The sequence below is a fragment of the Bubalus bubalis genome, chromosome 5 (assembly GCF_019923935.1).
Source record: "Bubalus bubalis isolate 160015118507 breed Murrah chromosome 5, NDDB_SH_1, whole genome shotgun sequence".
Classification (NCBI taxonomy): domain Eukaryota; kingdom Metazoa; phylum Chordata; class Mammalia; order Artiodactyla; family Bovidae; genus Bubalus; species Bubalus bubalis.
The window spans coordinates 13,303,753-13,331,103 of record NC_059161.1 but is presented as its reverse complement, the minus strand read 5'-3'; the positions used below and the strand labels follow the sequence as shown (position 1 = coordinate 13,331,103).

The following is a 27,351-nucleotide window of genomic DNA, read 5'->3' as shown; positions in this document are numbered from 1 at the left end:
TGTTTAAGTATTTTCTGTTTTACTTTTAATACGATAAGTATATATGTATTCCATATAAATGAAAGCATTTTAAAAATTCTGTATGCTCAGTTGTCCAGTTTGTCTGACTCTTTGCGACCCTATGGACTGTAGCCTGACAGGCTCCTCTGTCCATGGGATTTTCTAGGCAAGAATACTGGAGTGGGTTGGCATTTCTTCCTCCAGGGAATCTTTCTGACCCGGGATCGAACCCCCGTCTCCTACATCTACTGCATTGGCAGGCAGATTCTTTACCATTGAGCTACCTGGGAAGCCCCTTTTTAAAATTACTCAATTTTTAAAAGTGAAAAAAGGATCCTTGGACTTCCCTGGTGGTCCAGTGATTAAGAATCCGCCTTGCAACTAGAGAGCCTGCATGCTGCAGCTACTGAAAACTACACTATCTGGTGTCCACACATCACAACCAGAGAGTCCATGCACCGCAATGAGAGATCCCACATGGAGCAACAAAGATCCCACATGCTGCAACTAAGACCCAACGCAGCCGAATAAATAAGTAATTTTTTTTTAAAAAATAAAAGGGTCCTGAGATCAAGATGTTTGAGAACTGCTGATGTAAAGCCCACTAACTTTCACATATGTTAACCATTTACTCAGGCCCCAATGTGGGAGTTATCTCTGATTCCTCACTTCTTCTCATTCTCCACTAATAATCAATCAGTAACATCTGTGGGCTCCATGTTACATTTATTCCCCTCCATTGTTTACTGCTACCATTGCTACCATTTCAGTCCATGTCAACAATATCTCTGTGATGACTATTATTGCTTCCTAACTTGTATCAGTTCAGTTCAGTCGCTCAGTGGTGTCTGACTCTTTGAGACCCCATGGACTGCAGCACGCCAGGCTTCCCTGTCCATTGACAACTCCCAGAGATTACTCAAACTCATGTCCATCGAATCAGTGATGCCATCCAACCATCTCATCCTCTGTCATCCCCTTCTCCTCCTGCCTTCAATCTTTCCCAGCATCAGGGTCTTTTCCAATGAGTCAGTTCTTTGCATCAGGTGGCCTAAGTACTAGAGTTTCAGCTTCAGGATCAGTCCTTCCAATGAACACCCAGGATTGATCTCCTTTAGGATGGACTGGTTGGATCTCCTTGCAGTCCAAGGGACTCTCAAGAGTCTTCTCCAACACCACAGTTCATAAGCATCAGTTCTTTGGCACTCAGGTTTCTTTATAGTCCAACTCTCACATCCATACATGACTATTGGAAAAACCATAGCTTTGACTTGATGCACCTTTGTGAGAAAAGTAATGTCTCTGCTTTTGAATATGCTATCTAGGTTGGTCATAGCTTTTCTTCCAAGGAGCAAGTGTCTTTTAATTTCATGGCTGCAGTCACCATCTGCAGTGATTTTGGAGCCCCCACAAATTAAGTCTCTCACTGTTTCCATTGTTTCCCCATCTATTTCCCATGAAGCGATGCGACCAGATGCCATGATCTTAGTTTTCTGAATATTGAGTTTTACATCAACTTTTTCACTCTCCTTTTTCATTTTCATCAAGAGGCTCTCTAACTCTAAAGAGTTAGAGAACTCTTTAGTTCTTCTTCACTTTCTGCCATAAGGGTTGTGTCACCTGCATATCTGAGGTTATTAATATTTCTCTCAGCAATTTTGATTCCAGCTTGTTCTTCATCCAGCCCAGCATTTCTCATGATATACTCTGCATGTAATTTAAATAAGCAGGGTGACAATATATAGCCTTGATGTACTCCTTTCCCAATTTGGTACTAGTCTGTTGTTCCATGTACAGTTCTAACTGTTGCTTCTGGCCTGCATACAGATTTCTCAGGAGGCAGATCAGGTGGTCTGGTATTCCCATCTCTTGAAGAATTTTCCACAGTTTGTTGTGATCCACATAGTCAAAGGCTTTGGTGTAGTCAATAAAACAGAAGTAGATGTTTTTCTGTAACTCTCGTGCTTTTTCGATGATCCAATGGATGTTGGCAATTTGATCTCTGGTTCCTCTGCCTTTTCTAAATCCAGCTTGAAGGTCTGTAAGTTCATGGTTCATGTACTGTTGAAGCCTGGCTTGGAGAATCTTGAGAATTACTTTGCTAGCATGTGAGATGAGTGCAGTTGTGCGGTAGTTTGAGCATTCTTTGGCATTGCCTTTCTTTGGGATTGGAATGAAACTGACCTTTTCCAGTCCTGTGGCCACTGCTGAGTTTTCCAAATTTGCTGACATATTGAGTGCAGCACTTTCACAGCATCGTCTTTTAGGATTTGAAATAGCTCAGCTGGAATTCCATCACCTCTACTAGCTTTGTTCCTAGTGATGGTTCCTAAAGGCCACTTGATTCCGAATTCCAGGATGTCTGGCTCCAGGTGAGTGATCACACCGTCGTGGTTATCTGGGTCATGAAGATCTGTTTTTTATAGTTCTTCTGTTGTATACCTATTTCTATTCTTGACTCCACAGAATTTATGCTTTATACAACAGTCAAAGGGGTCTTTTAAAACATAAAGTAGATTGTTTTATTCCTGTTTAAAACATTCCAATGGCCTCCCATCATCTTTAGAATAACATCTCAACTTTTCATTGCCTACTTAGTTTTGCATTATCTGCTGACTTCTGGCCCCACTTTCTACCAGTCTGTTCTTTTTAGACCCTGCTCCAGCCACAATGGATGTTTGCTGTTCTGCAAACTATCAACTCCTTCCCATGATTCAGGTCTCTGCTCATATGTCACCTCCTCAGAGAATTCCTTCTTGATTATGCTACCCCTGTTTGCCTGCAATGTGGGAGACCTGGGTTCGATCGCTGGGTTGGGAAGATCTCCTGGAGGAGGGCATGGCAACCCACTCCAGTATTCTTGCCTGGAGAATCCCCATGGATAGAGGAACCTGGTCCATGGGGTCACAAAGAGTCAGACATGACTGAGTTACTAAGCACAGGACACAGCACACGGTCTCCTATCCTCTGATTTATTTTTACTGCCTAGTACTCTTGCCTGGAAAATCCCATGGACGGAGGAGCCTGGTAGGCTGCAGTCCATGGGGTCGCTATGAGTCGGGCATGACTGAACGACTTCAGTTTCCCTTTTCACTTTCATGCATTGGAGAAAGAAATGGCAACCCACTCCAGTGTTCTTGCCTGGAGAATCCCAGGGACGACGGAGCCTGGTGGGCTGCCGTCTATGGGGTCGCACAGAGTCGGACACGACTGAAGCGACTTAGCAGTCTCTTAAACATTCATATTTTCTTTATAGCACTGATGACTATCTTGAATTTCACATTTATTTAATTTTATCACCTGAATCTCTGCTAGAATTGCTCCTAGAATCTCTGCTGAATCTCTACGAGACTGTAAACTCCATGAATTAAGGACTTTGTACATTATTCCTAATATTTAAACTAATATGTTTAATAATAAACTAATATGCACATAGTACAATAGTTTCTCAATAAATATTTATTTAAATTGAATTTAAACTCAGACACTCAAGGGCCTTCCCTGGTGGTTCAGTGGTAAGACTCCACACTTCCAGTGTAAGGGGTGTGAGTTCAATCCCTGCTTGGGGAACTAAGATCCCACATGTTGCATGGAGCAGCCAAGAAAATTAAAAAAAAAAAAAATAATAACCTGACACTCAAAACCATAAATTTTGAAGGAATTGGGATGGAATCCAGTCAAAAGAAAACACAAAGGTAATGTAAGCAGAGACAATTTGATATGAAAAATTGTCAACCTGTAAAATGTGGTTAACTAGTAAAAGGGGGAAATAAAGGTTTAAGAAGTACAGAGGTAGTAAATACAGAAAGAATTTACTAATCCTTGGGCTGAAGAACTTGAAGAAGGATGGAAGGAAGAATCTAGAAGAGCTCTCCTCCCTTTGCCCAAGACAGAGTCAGACCTCTGGAGAGGGTGTGGCTGCCATACAAACATGCAGTCTGCTAGTGGAAAGAAACTTGCTGAGGGTGTAGCCACAGCCGAACCGTGGGATCGGCCTGCAGGGTGGGCCAGAAACACTTATCAGAGTGCCCATGAGCAGAGATGATAATGTGAGCCCATCAACTGGCTGCCATGCCAAAAACACCCCTCTGGAAGCAGGAAGGGAAGACCTTTCCTCCTGCTCTGGCCTCATGGTGTCCCTCTAGGACCTGGTGCTGACAAAGTCTAAAACTGATCCAGGAGAAATCAAAGGAGAAGTGTTTAAAAAGGCAGCTCCAGAATCACAAAACAGGGCAAAGAAGGGTGGAAATAAAAGACATTCGGAAACAAAAGGCAATAAATTGATAGCTGACACATTCTACCATGCAAATAATGTGCATCAGTTTGAAAATGTAGAACATATATAGCATGCTTCCATTTGGGGGAGCCAACTCACCAATATGCTTTCATTTTTGTAGGAGCAAACGAAAATAAGAAGCATACCCAGTTCCCCCAGCAGTCAACTGTGTGTATACCAAGGGATAAAATCAGGGGGCAGCAGGGGAAAATAGTAATTTTACCATAGACACTATGGATGTATTGAATGCAACAGTGATTACATATTTGGAAATGCCTACAAAATGCGGCTGACTTCAGTTTTTGCTAACACTATAAGTATATCCCAAGCTCCTCCATATTGGCAGGGTCAACAATGTTAGAAAGCACGTGCTCCTTTTGAAAATGTCTTGCTTGATCTATGAGATCACTTTGATCTCACTCTGGCCCCATTCTGACCAAAGATATGTAGTAGTAATTGGCTGGGGATAGGGACAATTCTGAGAAAACTCTTTGTTCTTAAAAAGAGAACCATGGAAAAAGGTATCCCTTTTTTCTGCCTTTAGGCCATATGGTATGTGAGAACATACTGCTAGGAGCTTCAACAGTCTCTTGTGACCACGAAGGGAACTGACTAACCCTCTGAGCATGGCAAAACTGAAAGATGTAAGCATTCTGAATCTTCGATTATTTCTTTTAACCACTGATATAACTATCTCTTTATCGCCATGTGGCTTCTAGACTCCTTGCTATGTGAGATAATAAATCTCTTAAGTTTAATTCACTTGTAGATGGTTCTTCCATCACTTGAAGGTGAAACTGTTTTCTCTAATGATAGTAATGCATTGGCTCAGTGGTAAAGAATCTGCCTGCCAACCCAGAGACCTGGATTCCATCTCTGGGTTAGGAAGATCCCCAGGAGAAGGAAATGGCAACCCTCTCCAGTAGTCTTGCCTGGGAAATCCCATGGACAGAGGAGCATGGTGGGCTGCAGTCCACGGGGTTCCAAGGAGTTGGACACAATTTATCAACTAAATAGCAACAAATCAGGTGTATGATAGGAATTCCCTGACAGTTCAGTGGACTCCACACTGTCACTGCCACGGGCTCAGGTTCAATCCCTGGTTGGGGAACTAAGCACAGCCAAAAAGGAAAGAAAAAAAATTGTGCATGAGTTTTTTCAGTACTTTGGCTGTACAAATGAAGCTTATTTCATACTACCTTTTTCACTCTATATATGAAACATTAATACCAATAGTATAGTTAATATTTATTATTATATATCTGACTTTGTGATCAATGCTTTATTTTTTGAGGTATAATTGACATTCAACAATGTATATGATTCAAGCATATGGAATAATGATTAGATATGTATATATACAGCAAAATGATCACCATGGTAAGTCTGGTCCATATTTGTCATCATACATAGTTACAAACAATTCTTTTTCTTGTGATGAGGTCTGAATATTTATTCTCTTCAGTTCAGTTCAGTTCAGTTGCTCAGTCGTGTCCGACTCTTTGCGACCCCGTGAATCGCAGCACGCCAGGCCTCCCTGTCCATCACCAACTCCCGGAGTTCACTCAGACTCATGTCCATCGAGTCAGTGATGCAATCCAGCCATCTCATCCTCTGTCATCCCCTTCTCCTCCTGCCCCCAATCCCTCCCAGCATCAGAGACTTTTCCAATGAGTCAACTCTTGGCATGAGGTGGCCAAAGTACTGGAGTTTCAGCTTTAGCATCATTCCTTCCAAAGAAATCCCAGGGCTGATCTCCTTCAGAATGGACTGGTTGGATCTCCTTGCGGTCCAAGGGACTCTCAAGAGTCTTCTCCAACACCACAGTTCAAAAGCATCAATTCTTCAGCGCTCAGCTTTCTTCACAGTCCAACTCTCACATCCATACATAATGGAAACACGTTAGCAACTTTCAAATACATAAAATATAGTGTTGTTGACTTTATTCACTGTGCTGTACAGTACATCCCTGTGACTTATTTTACAGCTGGAAGTTTTGACCTTTTGACCCTTTCACCCATGTTTTTCCACCCCCCACCTCTGGCATCTACCAGTTTGTTCTCTGTATGTGTCTATGAGCTTGGCTTTTATTTTGTTTTGTTTTATTATTTTTTGTTATTTTGTTTTATTTTTTAGATTCTACATATAAGGGAGATCTGTGGTATTTATCTTACCTGTTTCACTTAGCATAATGCCCTAAAAGTCCATCCATGTTGTTGCAAATGGCAAGCTTTCTTTTCTTTTTTTTTTTTGGTGTGGCTAAATGCTTGAAAGAGTTTAAATATATTATTTGATGAAGTTCTCACAAGAACACTAACATGTGGTATACTTTATGCTTGGGTTACATATGTGAAAATATAATTGGTACCGCCCCTGAAAGAACTCACAAACCAGTGAGTAGGCAGACAAACACACTGTTTAAGAACAGTGAGAAGGGTTGCAGCAGATGTATGTGCCCTTCCAGGTCCACCGTGTTTTGGATGGAATCATTTCTCCCATTCTCAATTTAGGACCCTACCCACCACCCCAACACCTACACTGGGCCTGTGGCCTGGACCTGGACAGGCAAGATATCTCTTTGTCCTAGCCAAAGTGATTATTCAGTAAAACAGATGTGTGGCCACAGCTAGGTCAATGAGAAACCATCCTAGGATTTTTTCTCTTTTTTTCTATTCATCCTAGAATTTTAATGGGAGTTTCAAGAAAGCAGCTGACAACATTCTTTGCCATCAAGTAGTGACAGCTTGTTTGAAAATAAGGCCAACATAGAGAAAAACAAAGATAAGGATGGAGAAAAATACAGACTCCTGATGAAATTGGTTAGGCCACTCTATTCAGCTATGCTTGAAAATTCACATCATAGGCTTTCCACTAGTTTTTACATACTGCATTCTGTTTGGTCTTCCCTTACCTATTTTTAAGTCTGATTTGGGTTTAATTTCAGAACTTGCAAATAAGAGACCTGGTATTATACATGTAATAAGAGAGACAGAGATCTAAGATTCCCAAAGGTCACTTATTTCAATTCTAAGCATTTTCATTGAAAGTTCAGATAAAATAAATTTTTTTTTTTTTTGACTCTGCTCTATGGCATGTGCCATCTCAGTTCCTCAAGCAGGCATCCAACTCATGCCCCTGCCGTGGAAGAGCAGAGTCTTAACCACTGGACTGCCAGGGAAGCCTCGATAAATCCTGATAGAAGTGAAACTAAATTTCCCAAGAAGTAATAATTAGCAATGTTGAGAAGAAAAGAGGAAGAGGGAAAACAGTGGGATGGTGTGGGAAGAGAGAGTATGACCTATTTATAAAATTCCAGTTGTTGCGTGTGGCCAGATCTCAGGATGCCTGTGGAGTTCAGAGAAGATAAAACTGGGAAGGCAGGCAGGGCCAGATTATGTAAAGTCTTAGGTTTAGGTTTTCACTGGAAATTGATGAGGAGTTACTGATCTGTGTATTAGAACATTTCTTGTGATGATGTTGGGGAGGGTATACCGGAAGAGATAAAACCAAAATCAGAGGTGTAGTGAGGCAATGACAGGAATCTAGATAAGAAGTGGAAAATCCCTAAGTGAATACTTGAAGATGCATTTAATACATAGAATTGGCAAGGCTTGAAGATCAATGGATATGGGAAATGAGGAAGAGAGACAAATCCTACGAGGACTCCATGTAATTTTGTGAAACTGGGTGGTGCCATTTGCCAAAAAGGAAGCAGGAAGGATAAGAGAGTTTGTGGGGCCACATGATGATTTCCGAATGGCCCTCAGGGGACAAAGGTCAGCTTAGACTCGAAGGTTAGGATGCCAGCAGGAAGAAGTAGCGTTTGAGGCCTTGAACAAAGAAGAGATAAGGCTAAGTGTATAGATGGAGAAGAGAGAGAGGCCCATGATGGAATTCTGGGGGGCATCAAGTTTTAGATGATGAATCTGCAAAATGCACAAAAAAGGGAACAGGAGGTAGAAGAACAGAAAGAATGTGATTTCACAGAAGCCAAACTAAACGTTTCAAGGAAGAAGTGGTGAAGAGTGCGAAACGTGCAATGCCAAAGAATTCGAGTAAGATGCCTAAAAATTATCCCCTGGGTTTAGACAATGGATGGTCATTAGTGACCACCGCTGATGCTTTTATTGGAGTGACTGAGGCATAACACTAACTGCTACGGTTTGGAAGAATGTGAGAGTAATCCAAGAGAGTACTGACTTGTTTTAAAGAAGGAGTCCAGGGATGGTTCAGAAACTAGAAGGAGACCTAGGATCAAGGTTCTCTCTCTCTCCATGATTGTCTCTTTCTCTTTCTGCCCCTCTCTCTCAGGTGTCTGTGGGAGAGACCTGACTTGTTTAAATACCAAAGAGCAAAAGCTGAGTCAAAAGAGGAGCTGATGATAAAGATGAATTGATCTATACGGTGGAGCAAGTCTCTGAGAGTGGGCTAAGAGATTAATCTCAGACAGAAGTTCTCCTCTTTTACTGAATAAAAGATATATAGACAAGCCACAGTACAGAGCTAGATACTTGTTGGAGGTGGGACAGGAAGTTGCTGTATTGAATTTCAGCTTGAAGGAACAGCATTTTAAGATAGGCTACTTGAGATGGTAGTAGTTACAGGTAAAACTAAATAATTTTTTTTCATTTATTTTTTAATTTTTTAAAATTTGAATTTATTTATTTTAATTGGAGGCTAATTACTTTACAATATTGTATTGGCTTTGCCATACATCAACATGAATCCGCCATGGGTGTACACGTGTTCCCCATCCCAAACCCCCCTCCCTCCACCCTCCCTGTACCATCCCTCTGGGTCATCCCAGTGCACCAGCCCCAAGCATCCTGTAACCTGCATTGAAACTGGACTGGTGATTCATTTCTTATATGATATTATACATGTTTCAATGCCATTCTCCCAAATCATCCCACCCCCTCCCTCTCCCACAGAGTCCAAAAGACTGTTCTATACATCTGTGTCTCTTTTGCTGTCTTGCATACAGGGTTGTCATTACCATCTTTCTAAATTCCATATATATGCGTTAGTATACTGTATTGGTGTTTTTCTTTCTGGCTTACTTCACTCTCTATAATAGGCTTCAGTTTTATCCACCTCATTAGAACTGATTCAAATGTATTCTTTTTAATGGCTGAGTAATACTCCATTGTGTATATGTACCACAGTTTTTTTTTTTTTCATTTAAAAGCAAGAATAAGTTATATAGTATTAAGTGAAATGTGTTATATATAAAAGTTACCTATAGAGATAAAGTAATGGTGAGAGTGTTTTATAAAAAGAAGATTAGAAATATTCAAACTGATAAATATGAAGCCCCTTCACCACCACAAGGCTGTGATCCATGGAGCACACATCTGAAGGTCACCTGATGAGAAGAGCTGATTCATCGGAAAAGACTCTGATGCTGGTAAAGATTGAGGGCAGGAGGAGAAGGGAGTGGCAGAGAACGAAATGGTCGGATAGCATCACTGACTCAATGAACATGAATTTGAGCGAACTGGGGAGATGGTGAAGGACACAGAACCTAGCGTGTGGCAGTCCATGGGGTCACAAAGAGTCAGACACAACTTAGTGACTGAACAGCAAAACATGATAAAAAAGGCATTTATCTAGGCCTGATAAAATTATTGAAAAGTTTTAGAGATTGGTTCCAATTGGCAGCTAACTAGAAGAATGGAATCTAAGCAGCACAATTTCAATAAGTGTGCAGATTTCCTCCTGCAAAGCATAATTAAGCTTATTATTTTGAAATAGACATTGGAAACATTTTGGAAGCTCTATATCCTGTGAAAGGACTGAGCTGTTGCCCCTACAACATCTTTTAAAAATTGCAGGGCTTTGGGGACTTCCCCGGAGGTCCTGTGGTTAAGAACTTGCCTCCCAATGCAGGGGACGTGGGTATGATCCTTGGTTGGGGAACTAAGATCCCACAGGCAACTAAGCCCATGGGAGGCAACTACTAAGCCCTGGATCTCCAGAGCCCGAGTTCCACGACTTGAGAGTCCAGGAGCCACAATGAAAGAGCTGTATGACACACCAGAGATCCTGCTTGCAGCCAAATAAATAAATAATTTTTTAAATGTACATATCTTAATTTAAAACAATATTTTAAAAATTAAAATTTAAAGGGCCTTGAATGAGAGAAGTCTGTGATAGTTTTAATTAGAATCAGCATTACCCACCTGATAAACAATTTCAGTCATGATGACAAATAATCATTTCTGTTAAAAAATATCAATCATTCCCAAAGTAGAAGTCTATCTCACTGAGGATAATCAGAAAAATGCAAGCCTGGTTTAGCTGGCAGTTCTTAAAGGTATATATCAAAATATTTTAAAAATTGTGATTGGAATAGGGATACTACATAGCAGTTTCTACTTTCATGAGTGGTAACAATTTATTCAAGCTGCCAGTTCTGGTATGTTTGTAAAATAATAATTTATTTTTAGTCAATTTATCTATTTATTTTGTTTTTAAAATGTTCATTGAAAAATTTAAACTATATAGATGTATAAACATATGCTTTGTAAAAATTCAAACCATATACGCATGTCTCTGTGAATATATTTTTAAAGAGTCAGAGAGAGACATACTTAATATTGTATCAGCAACATAGCTTAATGTTATTATATCTCATTATTTTTAAAGGCTACATAATACTCTATGGTATGGATTTGCTAAAAAAGTATTTAATCATGCTTCTGCATAATTAAAAAATTAATGTATGTTCACTCTTAGAGTTCCTGGCACATAGAAAGCACTGTATATGCTAGATCTTATTAAAACTATTGTTATATTTTATCATGATTATTACTAACACATTGCAGATGAGAAAACTGAGTACCAGAAAGATCAGGTGACTTGAACAACGTCACATGGTTAGTGAAGGAAGCAGAATTGGAATCTAGGGCTTTGATCTTTTACAAGAGGCCATAGTAGTACTTTGTGTCAATTAAAAATAAGAAATAAAAGAAGAACATGAAAGAAAGTGAAGTCTAAACAATTTTGTGGAAGTACTAAGGGAAAAATAATTAACTGCCTGGTGGCATCAGGAAAGGATTGCATTTGAGCTGCTCACTAGTACCTTTAAACTAAAGGCTGAAAAAGCATGGGTACATTCCAAATGTTTGAAACCGGATAGAGGACAGTGGTCGGGACTTGTCAGACAAGTCTGTCAGAAGGAGAGGCAGTTGATTCGATTTAGAGGAATTTAAAATGTGTGGGAAAGTTTTGTGGGGAATCAGCAGGGACTCAAAAGACTCAGGAGAGGAGGAGAGGAGATTCCTGGATTTGGCACCTGTGGCCAGCGGAATCCCCTGCCGACTGGGAGACGGTCTGGGGCCAGGGCCAGTGGATGATCGGCACCAAGGCTTTTAATGAATCATTCTGGGGGAAATGCACTTTATGTGGAGTATTTGTAGAGAGCTGTAGTTTCAGGATTTCCCACAAATTAACTTTTCAGGATAGAGCCGCTGAACATCTGTGAGGAGTGGGCTAGGTCGGTGCCAAGTGTGGTTCTACAGCGTTTGGCAGGTAAGACACATTATAGCCAAAGTGCCTCTCCAGGGCATCAAGTGCCCTGAAGGAAATGCCCGCCATCCATGCAAGGCAGAAGTGGTTGAGTGATTGAAAGCAGTTCGGGACTTGTGTAATACAAAGCCATTGTCACAGAAAACTCCAAATGCATTCTAATCTTCAAATGCTGAATGACACACAGAATTGCGCAAAGCTTCCAGCCAGACAGCCATAATCATACTGACGTACCTTGATTCCCACTGCCTTTCCCTCCAGAACGTGTGTGGGACATTTAAAAAAAATCTGCCTCCAAGGACAAAGAGGAAGCATTTTGCTGTGAAATGCTGTCATTTTGTGAATGGACGAGGAAAACTGCATGCACATTTAGTTCAAGCACTTAATATCATCTGGCAAAAGCATCTCTCATTTAGTAGGGATTGACAATTTAAAAAAAATTTCTCCATGGCCTTAACTAATGCTTCATTCTTTTATACTTAATGTACTTGCTCATTCTCTTTTAAAATATGTATATATATATATATATGCATGCATGTAGCTCTGTTGGGTCTTAGTTACGGCATGTGGGATCTGGTTCCCTGACCAGGGATCAAACACAGACTCTTTGTATTGGGAGGATGGAGTCTTAGCCATTGGACCACCTGGGAAGCCCCACGTGTTCACTGTTTAATGATGTGTTCAGAAGTGTTGGCTCCTCCTTACATCCTCTTTCTCTATCAGAAATAGTTCAGCTGGTCCCCATATAAGTTAAGCTGTTCGCTATTTAAGAGCTGTACTGCTATTAATTATTTTCAGCCAAAAAACTGTACATGAAAAGAGAAATCTATAAAGCAGAGTCACGCAAAATTTAAATCATTCATTTAATCAGGTGAACAGTGTTATGCTGCTCACAACGGGAAATCCCTGCTGACTGTGTGGCTCGGGTCCCTTTGCACTTGTCAGGCTGAGATTACGTTGTGTCCTCTTCTGACTCAATTCTGCCAGAGCCTTCCTCACGTCTCTCTGGATGTTGCAGAGAGGTAATGGGTAAGGGTAGAGGCTCTACAGCTAGACTGCCTGGGTGGTTTAAATCCCGCTGTTGCTAATACTTACTGGCTTTCTGGCCTTACACAAGTTACTTAACTTTTTTTTTTTTTTACTTGATTATTTTTGATTCAGTTTCCATTTCTGGAAAATGGGAATAAAAATAGTCCCTTCAGCATTGAGTTATGATCATTCAATGACTTAATGCCCAAAGAATAGAACACAGAAAATATTTAAAAAGTTGTATTATTATTTATACACCAGGCTGTGATGTCATTTGGCATACACACATAATTTGCATAGGCTACTTGCACACATAATTTGCATAGACTTTGTATTGTGTCAAGTTGGCTAGCCTGAAATCTGTTTCTCAGAGTGAAGTTTCTTGTATGTTTCTGGTTAGGGTAAGTCACAAGAGAGATTCTTGTGCAAGATTTTGAGGGCAGAAGTGAGGCAGCACTTACTTCGTAGCGCACACATTTTGTCATTTGTCTGCGGGCTGACCGAGTTTGTGTAAACCAGTGGCCAGGCCTGCAACTCCCCCAACTTTCCCTGGATCCAGGGGCTTAAATTCTGCAAAACAGCTCAGGAAAGTGCTTCAGGCTAATCTTTGCTCTTGAGACAGAACTAGGAGTCTTTTATAAGTGGTTTTTTGTCTTTGCTATTGTTACTTCTCTTGCCCAATAATGGTCCTTTGTTCCTGCATTCTTTTGTTCCCTTAATTAAGATCATTAATTACTGAGACCTGGTTCATGGGCAAGCATTGTGGTCAGGCTGAGATCACAAAATGGCTTAGGCCAAAAATGGCTTCTCATGTTACGATAGCCATCTCTGGTTCTTTTTCTCTGGGGATCCCTCTACCCTATCTGCTTACAAAATTTTGAGCAACAAAGTTCAAGGAATAGTCCAAGAGAATTCTATTAGGTTTTTTTTTTTTTTTCAGTATCACAACATTTAAGAGTCACAGATTTAGAAAGGTCTTTAGTTACCACTCTTGCTTGGAAGAGCCTGAAGCCCCAATCTCTCAAAGCCTGTTCCATCAAAACCCCAGCCTTGTTTCCTCTGTTGTCATTCCAAGGATAAAACTCTAAGCAAACTTCTTTTCAGTCAGTGTCTTTTTCTCAACCAAGCTTCTACAATTCTCTTATCTGCTTGCCCAACTTGCTTTTATGGTTCAGCAAAGCTTTGTTCCTTAGTTTCTCTGTTTCATAGCAACACATAGATATTAAAATTGAAGTGCAAACTCTAGACATAGTCTAGATCAGTGAACAATAGTCATACCTACTACATCCCAGAGCTGTGATCCCAGGTCTCTGAACTTGGCTTCAGTTATTTTCAATAATTTTTCCGATTGTGAACTCATTGAAACAGGAGGAAAATGGGCAGGGCACAACCTCTAAAATAATGACATAGCCATTGAGGAAACAACAAAAACTGGTTAGAACCAACCAGGATAGCAGAAGATTCAACTTCCAGTAGATCTTGACCCTTATTATACACTCACTGTGTAATAAAAGGCAGAAACGGTATGAATAAAAGGCAGAAGCATAAAAAGAGATGGCAAGAATACACAGAAGAACTATACAAAAAGGTCTTAATGATCCAGATAACCACAATGGTGTGATCTAGACCAGACATCTTGGAATGCAAAGTCAAGTGGGCCTTAGAAAGCATCACTATGAACAAAGCTAGTGGAGGTGATGGAATACCTGATGAAAGTGAAAGAGCAGAGTGGAAAAGTTGGCTTAAAACTCAACATTCAGAAAACTAAGATCATGGCATCTGGTCCCATCCCTTCATGGCAAATAGATGGGGAAACAGTGGAAACAGTGAGAGACTTTATTTGTGGGGGCTCCAAAACCACTGCAGATGGTGATTGCAGCCATGAAATTAAAAGAAGCTTGCTCCTTGGAAGGAAAGTTATGACCAACCCAGACCACATATTAAAAAGCAGAGACATTACTTTGCCAACAAATGTCCATCTAGTCAAGGCTATGGTTTTTCCAGTAGTCATGTATGGATGTGAGAGATGGACTATAAAGAAAGCTGATCACCAAAGAATTGATGTTTTTGAATTGCTGAGGAAGACTCTTGAGAGTCCCTTGGACTGCAAGGAGATCCAACCAGTCCATCCTAAAGGAAATCAGTCCTGAATATTCATTGGAAGGACTGATGCTGAAGCTGAAACTCCAATACTTTGCTCACCTGATGTGAAGAAATGACTAATTTGAAAAGACCCTGATGCTGGGAAAGATTGAAGGCAGGAGGAAACGGGGACGACAGAGGATGAGACAGTTGGATGGCATCACTGACTTGATGTACATGAGTTTGAGTAAACTCCAGGAGTTGGTGATGGACAGGGAAGCCTTGCATGCCGCAGTCCATGGGGTCGCAAAGAGTCGGACATGACTGAGCAACTGAACTAAGATGAACTGCTATGCTCATTGTAATGCATTAACATGCTAAATGACAGACTCATCAATGCCATCACTGTTCTGAGCTGGTGGCCCAGTTCCTGGAAATGTCTGCCTCCTCTCCACAATAGTTGGAGTAATCTTCTCGCACTCATTAGCCCATAAAAACTAACCATGCCATATTTCAAGGCCACTTGCCTTCTGAGATGGCCCACACTCTGTGGAGTGTTTTCCTTCCAGAGCTGTTCTCATCATTTGAGATGGACTGCATTCTGTCTCTGGAAAGTGTTTCTCTCTAAATAAATCCACTTCTTACCTATCACTTTGTCTCTCACTGAATTCTTTCTATAATGAGACATTAAGAACCCCAGGTTTGTTAAGTCCTGAGACCAGGTATGATCTCAGTTAAAAGACAGTGGGTTCAAGTCCCAGTCTGGGCTGCATGCTTTCAATATTTTACTACCCTTCTGCCACTGTTTATAAAATCATTTTGGAATCACTTTATAGATGCCTTGTTTGAGTGGTGTGTGCTAAGTCCCTTTAGTCATGTCTGATTCTGTGAGACCTGCTAAGCTCCTTTGTCCTTGGGATTCTCCAGGCAATAATACTGGAATGGGTTGTGGTGCCCTCCTCCAGGGGATTGTCCCAGCCCAGAGGCTGAAGCTGAGTCTTTTATATCTAACCTGCATTGGCAGGCAGGTTCTTTACCACTAGCGCCACCTGGGAAGTTTGAGTGCTACCTCTTGAAATAAAATCGACTCTGTGTGACCCCATAGACAGCAGCCCACCAGGCTCCCCCATCCCTGGGATTCTCCAGGCAAGAACACTGGAGTGGGTTGCCATTTCCTTCTCCAATGCATGAAAGTGAAAAGTGAAAGTGAAGTTGCTCAGTCGTGTCCGACCCTCAGCGACCCCATGGACTGCAGCCTTCCAGGCTCCTCTGTCCATGGGATTTTCCAGGCAAGAGTACTGGAATGGGATGCCATTGCCTTCTCTGTGAAATAAAATTACTGTTTTCTAATTGTAGTACTATTTTTAGCACTCACTAATTAGGGACATTTAATGTCTGTCCTTTTTGGGATATTCAGTAAAACTGGTATGCTATTTCTATTTTAGGGCAACCTACTTTCTGTTCCTCGGCATGTTTATACAACATACTCTATTTGTGCCCTCATTAATAGAAGCCAGAGCTGCTCATATGTTCCCACAGCAGATGCCAGGGCCCTTCTATCTCTGGTCCTAAATTTACACTCAAACAAACCTGGAATTTTAAGAGTAGATCCTAATGACTTTCAGATTTTAAATCCTTTCCTGAAATTCCTTATCTACATGACACCAAAGCAAACACTGATATAGTGAATCAACTGGCTTAATCTGGAAAATCCACTTGATGGCAGTTTTTACTTTCAAAATAATAGAAACATTTCAACATATGAAGGCTCATCTTCTATACTTTGAACAGTTTTGGATCAAAACTGTTGATCCAAAAATTGCTACAAAAACTTCTGTCCAATTTGCATTTTATATACATTCACTGTAATTGTTTGTGAAAACAGAAAATTTTCACTTTGATGAAATATGACTCTTCAAGAACATATTAACTTTTCTTTCAAACCATTTATTCAATTTTTTTTCCTAGAAAGACTTCAGTTTCTTTCTCTTCATTATGATTTTCTAGCCAAAATTTTTCTTTCTACTATAGAGGTAGGGTATCTGTTTAAATGACATTTTTTGTAGAAGCCAGTAAGAAAATATATAGACTTTGAAGTAGTTTTCATTAGTTTTAATGTAGTGATTGAACAGCCTAAATTCAGTGTGAAATCTAACTAAGAATGAAACTGAGAATAAGTTTTGTTTTTTTTCCCATTAATCTAAGGGAAATATATGAATGTGTTCATAATGCAATTTAATAATTTAGTAGATCTCCATTACTCCCTTCAGATTTTTTTAATCATTATATTATTCCTTTAAAAATAATTTATTTATCTTTGGCTCTGCTGGGTCTAATTGCAGCATGAGATTTTCTCTAGTTGGAGTAAGCAGGAGCTGTTCTTTCTTTTGGTGCATGGGCTTCTCATTGCACTCACTTCTCTGGTGGTGGAGCAAAGGATCTAGGGTGTGTGGGCTTAGTAGGTGTGGTACCCAGGCTCTAGCGCATGGGTTCAATAGTTGTGGTGTACAAGCTTAGTTTAACACCCCAAAAAGATGTCCTTGTCATTATAGGGGACTGGAATGCAAAAGTAGGAAGTCAAGAAACACCTGGAATAACAGGCAGATTTAGCCTTGGATGAATGAAGCAGGGCAGGCAAAGGCTAATAGAGTTTTGCCAAGAGAATGCACTGGTTATAGCAAACACCCTCTTCCAATAACAGAAGATAAAACTCTACACATGGACATCACCAGATGGGCAACAATGAAATCAGACTGATTATGTTCTTTGCACCCAGAGGTGGAGAAGCTCTATACAGTCAGCAAAAACAAGACCGGGAGCTGACTGTGGCTCAGATCATGAACTCCTTATTGCCAAATTCAGACTGAAATTGAAGAAAGTAGGGAAAACCACTAGACCATTCAGGTATGACCTTAATCAAATCCCTAATGATTATACAGTGGAAGTGAGAAATAGATTCAAGGTGCCTGATGAACTATGGATGGAGGTTCATGACATTGTACAGGAGACAGGGATCAAGACCACTCCCATGGAAAAGAAATGTGAAAAAGCAAAATGGCTGTCTGAGTGAAAAGAAGAGAAAGGAAAAGCAAAGGAGAAACAGAAAGATATACCCATTTGAATGCAGAGTTCCAAAGAATAGCAAGGAGAAATAAGAAAGCCTTCCTCAGTGATCAGTGCAAAGAAATAGAGGAAAACAATAGAATGGGAAAGACTAGAGATCTCTTCAGGAAAATTAGAGATTTCAAGCTAACATTTCGTGCAAAGATGGGCTCAATAAAGGACAGAAATGGTATGGACCTAACAGAAGCAGAGGATAAGAAGAGGTGGCAAGAATACATAGAAGAACTGTACAAAAATGATCTTGATGACCTAGATAATCATGATGGTGTGATCTCTCACCTAGAGCCAGCCATCCAGGAATGCGAAGTCAAGTGGGCCTTGGGAAGCATCACTAAGAACATAGCTAGTGGAGGTGATGGAATCACTGGTGAAATCCATGGTGAAATAGCTCACCAGCTGAGCTATTTCAAATCAGAAAGATGATGCTGTTAAAGTGCTGAACTCAATATGCCAGCAAATTTGGAAAACCCAGCAGTGGCCACAGGTCTGGAACAGGTCAGTTTTCATTCCAATTCCAAAGAAAGGCAATGCCAAAGAATGCTCAAACTACCGCATTGATCGCTGAGGAAGGCTTTCTTATCTCTCCTTGCTGTTCTTTGGAACTCTGCATTCAGATGCTTATATCTTTCCTTTTCTCCTTTGCTTTTTGCTTCTCTTCTTTTCACAGCTATTTGTAAGGCCTCCTCAGACAGCCATTTTGCTTTTTTGCATTTCTTTCCCATGGGGATGGTCTTGATTCCTGTCTCCTGTACAATGTCACGAACCTCCATCCATAGTTCATCAGGCACTCTATCTATCAGATCTAGTCCCTTAAATCTATTTCTCACTTCCACTGTATAATCATAAGGGATTTGATTTAGGCCATACCTGAATGGTCTAGTGGTTTTCCCTCCTTTCTTCAATTTCAGTCTGAATTTGGCAATAAGGAGTTCATGATCTGAGCCACAGTCAGCTCCCGGTCTTGTTTTTGCTGACTGTATAGAGCTTCTCCATCTTTGGCTGCAAAGAATATAATCAATCTCATTCCGGTGTTGACCATCTGGTGATGTCCATGTGTAGAGTCTTCTCTTGTGTTGTTGGAAGAGGATGTTTGCTATGACCAGTGCATTCTCTTGGTAAAATTCTATTAGCCTTTGCCCTGCTTCATTCCGTACTCCAAGGCCAAATTTGCCTGTTACTCCAGGTGTTTCTTGACTTCCTACTTTTGCATTCCAGTCCCCTATAATGAAAAGGACATCTTTTTTGGGTGTTAATTCTGAAAGTTCTTGTAGATCATCATAGAACCATTCAACTTCAGATTCTTCAGCGTTACTGGTTGGGGCATAGGCTTGGATTACCGTGGTATTGAATGGTTTGCCGTGGAAACGAACAGAGATCATTCTGTCGTTTTTGAGACTGCATCCAAGTACTGCAGTTTGAACTCTTTTGTTGACCATGATGGCCACTCCATTTCTTCTGAGGGATTCCTGCCCACAGTAGTAGATATAATGGTCATCTGAGTTAAATTCACCCATTCCAGTGTAATATTAGGCTAAGGTAAAAGTGACTTTATTAGGTTCAGTTCATCCCTGGAGGAAGAGAAACAGGCATGGCTTTCTTGACATAAGAGAAGCCATGTTTGACTTAAATCATTTTGTGATCCAAGATTGACCAGAATGCTTGCCTTTGAAGAGGTCTCAGTAATTAATCATCTTCAGGAAACAAAAGAATTCAGGGGACTTCCCTGGTGGTCCAGTGGCTAGGACTCTGCTCCCAATGCAGGGGGACTGAGTTCAGCCCCTGGTGGGGGAACTAGATCCCACATGCTGCAACTAATACCCAGCGCAGCCAGATAAATGAATAAATAAATGAAAATTTCTTTAAAAAATAAAAAAAGAATTCAGGAACAAAAGACTTATCAGGCAAGAGAAGTAAAAATGGCAAAGAGAATGACCTCTTGCAAAAACTCCAGTTCTGTACCAATGAGCTGTTTTGCAGAATTTAAGCCTCCCTTGAGCGCTCAACCATCAGATCAAGTGGAACCTAAGGGATGATGATGTTGACCCTTTTTGAATTTCATGACTTCAGTAAACTAAAGCATGGATTCTGTTGACCTTTGCTGAAATTCTACACTGTTTTCCTCTGCTCAAGCCCCTTCATGAAGATGCATGTACCCTTAGCTTAAAACTTCCCTGATTTTGCTGTTTGGGGTGACAGTCCTTTGGGAAAGATCCCCGCTGTTCTCCTTACTTGCTGCAGGTAATAAAGCCTTCCTTTTCCAATTCTTAGAGTAGGTTGTGTCTTTTGGCTCAACGCCCAACAAGAGGGGAATCCAATTTTCAGGTAACAATTTCTCTCTCGTCTAAAGTTATTTATTAGGTGGTTCATGGCAAATAGTGCAGCTTGCACATGAAATTCATCAAAGGACCCAGGTTCCTCTGGTGTGGCTGTTCCTAAATGATTGTTTCATATTTGACCAGCAGGAAATGGAGAAGAAAGTTGGATATACTCTCTTTCTAAAACCACAAAGAACAGTGACACATGTTAATTCTACTCACATCCCTTAGCCAGAACCTAGTTACATGGTGATGTCTAGCTACAAAGGAAGCTTAAAAAGAGAATCTTAAACTCAGCAGTCTAAAAGTCTCCTACTGAAGCTTTTATTACTGGAGACAAAGTGGAAAACAGACATCGAGGGCACAGGTAGCAACCTCTGCCAAAACCACTTTGGTGACCCAAATAGCTGAGCATACTGCTTTTTCACAAGGAGAACACCTTTGCCCTTATGAAAGTGAGATGGCCCCCAAGTATTATCTGCTTGCTGCACTTGCTTACAGTCCAGGTTTGCTGGGTGTTATCCAGTATCTCTGAGTGATGTATGTTCTTTTAATTAGGACGGGATGTGGGTCTTACGATCCAACAACCTGTAAACTGAAAGAAACACTTTCTCCACAACCTTAGCCCCAACCAATATACAAAGAAGTGATGGGAACCAAGTAAGTGCAATACGAACTCCCATTCAGAAAGTGAAAAAATTGGAAATTCATAAAAAGCACTGATATCTAGCAATTTTTAAATCCTACTAACAGAAATTATAAAAACTCCCTACCCTGAGCAATATTAAATATTTCATTGTGTATGTTTACCAAATTTTTATCCATTCATCTGTTGATGGCCATATAGGGTGCTTCCATACCTTGGCTGTTGAAAACAATGCTTCTATGAACACTGGATGCATATATCTTTTGGAATTGTGTTCTTTGGACAAGCACTCTAGAAGCAGAATTGCTGGATAATATGGTAATTCCATTTTTAGTGCTTTTAAGAAACTTCCATACAGTTTTCCATACTGGCTGCACCAATTTGTATTCCCGCTAACAGTGCACAGGGGTTCCTTGTCTCCAAGTCCTCACCAACACTTGTTATTTCTAGTCTTTTTGACAATAGCCATTCTGACTGCAATGAGGTGTTATCTTATTGTGTGTACTTTTAATTTGTTACAGTATTGCTTCTGTTTTGTGTTTTGGTTTTTGGCCACGAGGCATGTGGGATCTTAACTTCCAACCAGGGATCAAGCCTGCACCCCCTGCATTGGAAGGTGAAGTCTTAACCACTAGACTGCCAGGGAAGTCCCTATTTCATTGTGGTTTTGATTTGAATTTCTCTGATGATTAGTGATGCTGAGCATCTTTCCATAAGTCTGTTGGTCATCTATGTGTCTTCTTGGGAAAATATCTTTTCAGGTCTTCTGTCAATTTTTCAAATGAATTATGTGTTTTTGTTTGTTTTTCCTTTTGAATTGCATGAGTTATTTGCATACCTTGGCTATTAATCCCTTTATTAAACATATCATTTGCAAATGTCTTCTCTTATTCAGTAGGGTGTCTTTTCATTTTGTTGATGGTTTCCTTTGATGTATAAAAGCTTTTAAGTTTGGTTAGGTCCCATTTGTTTATTTTTGCTTTTGTTTCCCTTGCTGAGGAGATAGATCCACCCCCTGCAGGGGAAGAAAAAAAAAAAAAAATATATATATATATATATGTATATTGCTAAGATCTATGTCAATGGGAGTATTGCCAATGTTTTTTTCTTGGACTTTTATGGTTTCAAACCTTACATATCTTTAATTCATTTTGAGTTTATCAAGTAGGGGGTTACTGTATCTTTTATCCCCTGATTCTGCTTTCTGGGATGCCGGGGTCCAGCCCCGGCTGATCCAGGGTATTCGAAGGAGAGACGGCATAGGCAAGGGTCAGGAAACAACTGCTTAATTACACGTTAATTAAGGATACAAAGAGTAATAGAATGAGGATAGCTCAGTAGGAAAATTCAGTGGAGAAAAGAGGCTGAGTAGCTTGGTTTACGCGGGAGACCAATAAAACTTCAAGACAAGAAGTTTGCACCACTTACGTAGGCCGCAGGCGTCCTTCTGTTCTCCCGAAGGAGAGGAGACACTGAGGCCTCCCCGGTCGGATCTTAGAAGCCCAGGCATAATTAGCAAGCATGGTGGGTTCCGCGCTCCAGATGGAGACTCAGCCAGAATTTGGGAGAGAGAGCGACATGGGGAGACCAAGTTTTGGTGAACAAGGCCCGCACTTTATTTTCCAAAGTAGTTTTTATACCTTAAGTTATGCATAGAGGATAATGGGGGAAGGGGTGGAGTCATGCAAGGACAGCAGTTCCTGGTTCTAATCGAAGCCAGGCTTTCAAACTTATCATATGCAAAAGTTCAGGTGATTGACATCATCTTCTGGCCCGGAGGCCTGTTAACATTTTAAGAAACTTATTTTTCTCTAAAGGTGATTATTCCAAAGTCAGGCACCAGCCTCCAAAAAAGCATTGGACAAAGCTGCATTTTACATTTCTATACACCCATTATATCAATCAACACACTGCCAAGGACACAGTAGGTAAGGATTATGGAGACTTAGCAGCAAACATTGGCCCAACAAGTGAAAAACCCTTCACCAATACAATTTCTAATCAATCTTTTAACTACTCAAAGGAATCTGTGTTTAGGCAGTTTAGAACATCTCCTGCCTCTCACAGTTGGGAGGCTCTGAACAATCACATGTGGCCGGAAAAACCTATTCAGGCAGGCTAGAGGATTTCCAAAGGAGTTTTTAGGTTGAAACACTGTCACACCCAGGAATTATTAACTGGAGCTGTAAGCTAACTCTTTTTTCAGAGAGAGGTAGTGGGGGACAGCCTCCCCATAAAGTCAGAGGTGTAGGTGAAAGCACAAAGCAGAAAGTAGGCAGACTCTGGTTTGGGGGTAGATGCTCGAGAATTTCCAGGGGGACTCCTGAGGCTCGATCCCGCCTTTGCGTATGCCAAGCCTCCTTCCTCATGACCTTTGTCATGGGCGGAGTTCCTCACGCTGGCTCCTGGCAGTGATAGAATTCCAGTTGAGCTATTACAGATCCTCACTCAATATGCAATATGCCGGCTCCCGGCACTGGGAGATTTTTGTTTCCTGTGATTGTATCTAAAGTGCGGAGTAGGACTATGCTCTCCTTAGGAGGCTAAACATCGTTTACACCTGCTTCCTCTTGGTGTAGATCTGGGAATCCAGAGGTTTCTATGGAGATCAAAAAATATCACAGGCTTTTGTGAGCCAGCCTGTAAGTTCTTTTTAGCAGTAAAGTTTCCTTGATATGCTTCTTGTGTTTCCAGGTAACCATAGCAAAGCCTATCATCTAGGCACACAGTGATTGAAATCTGTGGTCTTATAATTTCCTGCCCTTGGCACTCTAGCCACACCTGTCACTTATCCCCAAGTTGAAGGTGTCTGGAAGAGAAGCCCTGAGTAGGAGGGTAGCATCCAGAATCTGATTCTTGCCAGTGATAAGTTTCATCATGACCAAGTTCTCATCACCTAATGCAGATGCTTGAGAAAGGCTGGGCTACAGCTTCTTTCTTTCTTTCTTCTTCTTCTTCTTTAAAAATATACTACCTGTTTAGAATCAGAAGCACCTCTTATAGCTAGCCTGAATTCGTGACTGTCTTACAACTTTGACAAGAGGCAAAAAGCAGCTGACTCACACTGATGCTATGAGTTTTCCCATTACTTCCACTTGAACTGTAGGCTCTTTAACATATAGTTTGTGTGTAAGCTGTTACAAATGATGGTTCTATGAAAGCTTTTCAGTATAAAACAAGTATCCCTAGGGATTTCCCTGGCCCATGTTCAATCCCTGGTCAGGGAAGTAAGATCCTGCAAGCTGCATGGTGTAGCCAAACAACAACAAACACAGTTATCCCCAGATTTTTCACTCTGCACAGTCTGTTCCTTTGTCACCAGTTCCCCAGTCTTCACATGGCATTACCCCAATTTGTGTGTCTGTGTCCAAATTTCCTGCTTTTATGCAGGCATCTGTCGGGTAAGGGACCTACCTACACTGGTATAACTTTATCTGTTCTAACTAATTACATCTGCAAAAACCTTATTTCCAAGTAAGCTCACATTCTGAGGTTCTGGGGGTTAGAACTTCAACCTATGAGGTTAGACAAGGGCCACAATGCATCCTAGATGTAAGAGATGGAAAGTTGCTAATAGCAAACTCCCAAACTCAGGAAGGAAGTGAAAACCAACTAGATGCAACTGAAAATAGAGTGACTGAGACAGTGAATGGAGTCATCTCATAAGGATAATAATATCTATCTCTTAGAGTTATTACAGGATTGAACAAGATAACCTCATGCCAATGCAGGAGACACAGGACACGTAGGCTCAGTCTCTGGGTTGGAAAGATTCCTCAGAGGAGGAAATGGCAACCTCTACTCCAGTATGCTTGCCTGGAGAATCCCATGGATAGAGGAGCCTGGCCGGCTATAGTCCCTGGGGGTGCAAAGAGCGGGTCATGACTGAGTGACTGAGCATGCTCAGACACACAAGATAACACATGTAAAACATTTAGCACAAAACCCAGAATGTATAAAAAGTATGCAATAAATTAGTTAAGGATCCTGACTTCTTTTCAATAAATAGTAGTTGCCACTATAAAAATAGCACTACTGTTAATAACAATATTCTTCAATTTATTCATTAATTCAATTTTACAGGTAGTGCTAATGGTAAAGAATCCACCTGCCAATGCAGAAGATACAAGAAATGTGGGTTTGATCCCTGGGCCAGGAAGATTCCCTGGAGGAGGGCATGGCAACCCACTCCAATATTCTTGCCTGGAAAATCCCATGGACAGAGGAGCCTGGAGAGCTACAATCCATAGGGCCACAAAGAGTTAGACATGACTGAGCACACACATATCAATTTTAATTTGTGAACTCCCATCTGTACTAGCCCCTATGCGAAGAGCAGAAATGTAAAGTAGATTAAAAATAAATATTTGTTTAACAAAGGAATGAGTGAGCGTACAGTCAATGGGGCATAAAGGCATGTAGACAATTATGGGCCAATGAAACAAGTGCAAAAAGGCATACAGAGTCCTATGGGAAGAATTGGAGGGCCAGGAATGGCTTCAGCAAGAGATGATAGTTCAATATTTACCTGTGCCTTCACACCATTGGAGAGATAGAAAAGCACGCCAACATTAATAAGTTTTATATCGACTCGATTACATCATAGAAATTGACAGTGAACATGCCATCTCTACCCACACTATGGTGGAATGTTTTTATGTTGCCAGTTCCATAAAGCTAAGAGATTAATCTTCCAATTTTGGAATATAGCCCAAAAGAAGAATTTAAAGAATACTTAATAGAACCCATGCATAATTATAAATAATATTTGATGAGAATCCTTATAAAGAATATCAAGTTTCAAAAGCTTAGCATCTTTGATTACAAATAAATAGAATACATCATGTTCAAAGAAGTTCAGAAATAACAAATAACAGATTCAATCAACTCTTGAAACTAAGACCATAGCAATAGTCTTTATTTCTCACTCTTCTTTTCTTTACCTTTTAAAGCTATACATAAAAACATGCCACCACTGGCTTTTCCTATCTCAGTGATCAGAAAACACTGCCTAGACAGTGATGCTCCATCATTCTGTGTTTCTGAGTGACACTGATTACCAAAGACATGTACCAACCTAGACTGCACAGGTGAGTAAGAAATATGACTATTTTGTGCTCAACCCCTGAGATTGGGGATTGTTTGTTAATGCAGCATAACCTAGCAGCATCCTATTGATATAATAGCTGAAACTTTAAATCAGCATTTGATGCATCAATATCTTTAGGGTGCAATTAGAAGCTGTTTTCTTTCTCTTTTATCATGAAATATTGTTCAATTAATCAGTGGACTGTCCTCACTATAGAAAGGACTTCTTAATAACTTATAAAGGATTTCAAAGGGCTTGTCATCTCCTTAAACTATAAAAAAATTTTTTGAGTATTTTTGGCCATGCAATTTGTGTGTGTGTGTGTGTGTGTGTGTGTGTGCAGAGAACCATTCATAGCTTTTATCTAGTTCCCCAGGAAGCCCATAACCTATGTGATAATAAGAACCACTATGGAAGCCTGTATTTATTTTCCTTCATCAGTAAAGAATTGTATCACAACTTAACATTGATCAGTAAATAGTATCTGTAGTCAGAATGTAAGTTGGAGAGAACACTATTTTGGAAAGTTTAATGAATTAACTATGTACAGATTCTAAATTAAATAATACTCTGGTTTTCTAACCTTTACATTTGTTAAGCTTTTTCATCATTGGTAGCTCTCCAGATTATCATAACATTTTTTTAAGGTGCCATTGGGTGAAGTATTGTTTCATCAGTGGATTCTGTTTACCAGTTCCTGATTCGGGTTTTCTATGGAAACCACACATGAACACATATACATATACATACACACACACATTCACACGCAGACATGCACACACATATACATGCACCTGGTAGAAATTCAATCTAAAGGATAAACTGAACTATCTTCAGATGTCTCTACAGGAATCATGGTGTTTTATGGAACCCTAGATGGTTTATGGAACCACAGAAAGAGAGAGGTGGGTCAGGTGGCTTTGTCTCCTAATCTCATTCATTCCTTGTATGTGTTTTACATGATATTATCTCTCTCTCTTCTCTTACCCTCACTCTCTCACCCTTTTTCTCCAGAACTCCTGCTTTAAAAAATTTTTAAGAACCACTAATGTAAATTGTACCTGAGGACATAGTGAGCTATCTTCAAGAGCTTGGAAATGAAGTTGACTTCTGAGAGTTCAACTATGAAATTCAAACTAAGAAATTATATAAGAAATAGGCAAAATTGTAATGTACTGAAGAAAGAAGATGGTCCTCAGGTCTAAATAATATATGACTCAGCCAAATCAGCAACATTTATGTTTTCAAAGAAATAATGTGC

General features: G+C 40.3%; 1 long non-coding RNA gene across 1 annotated transcript; it reads right to left on the bottom strand.

The window, feature by feature from the left end:
• Positions 1 to 21,822: 21,822 nt before the first annotated feature.
• On the bottom strand, positions 21,823 to 22,488 carry LOC123333561. Its single transcript, XR_006550935.1, has 2 exons — positions 22,430 to 22,488; positions 21,823 to 22,016 (listed from the first exon to the last, which is right to left on the bottom strand). It is a non-coding gene; the product is annotated as an uncharacterized LOC123333561 (long non-coding RNA).
• Positions 22,489 to 27,351: the final 4,863 nt, after the last annotated feature.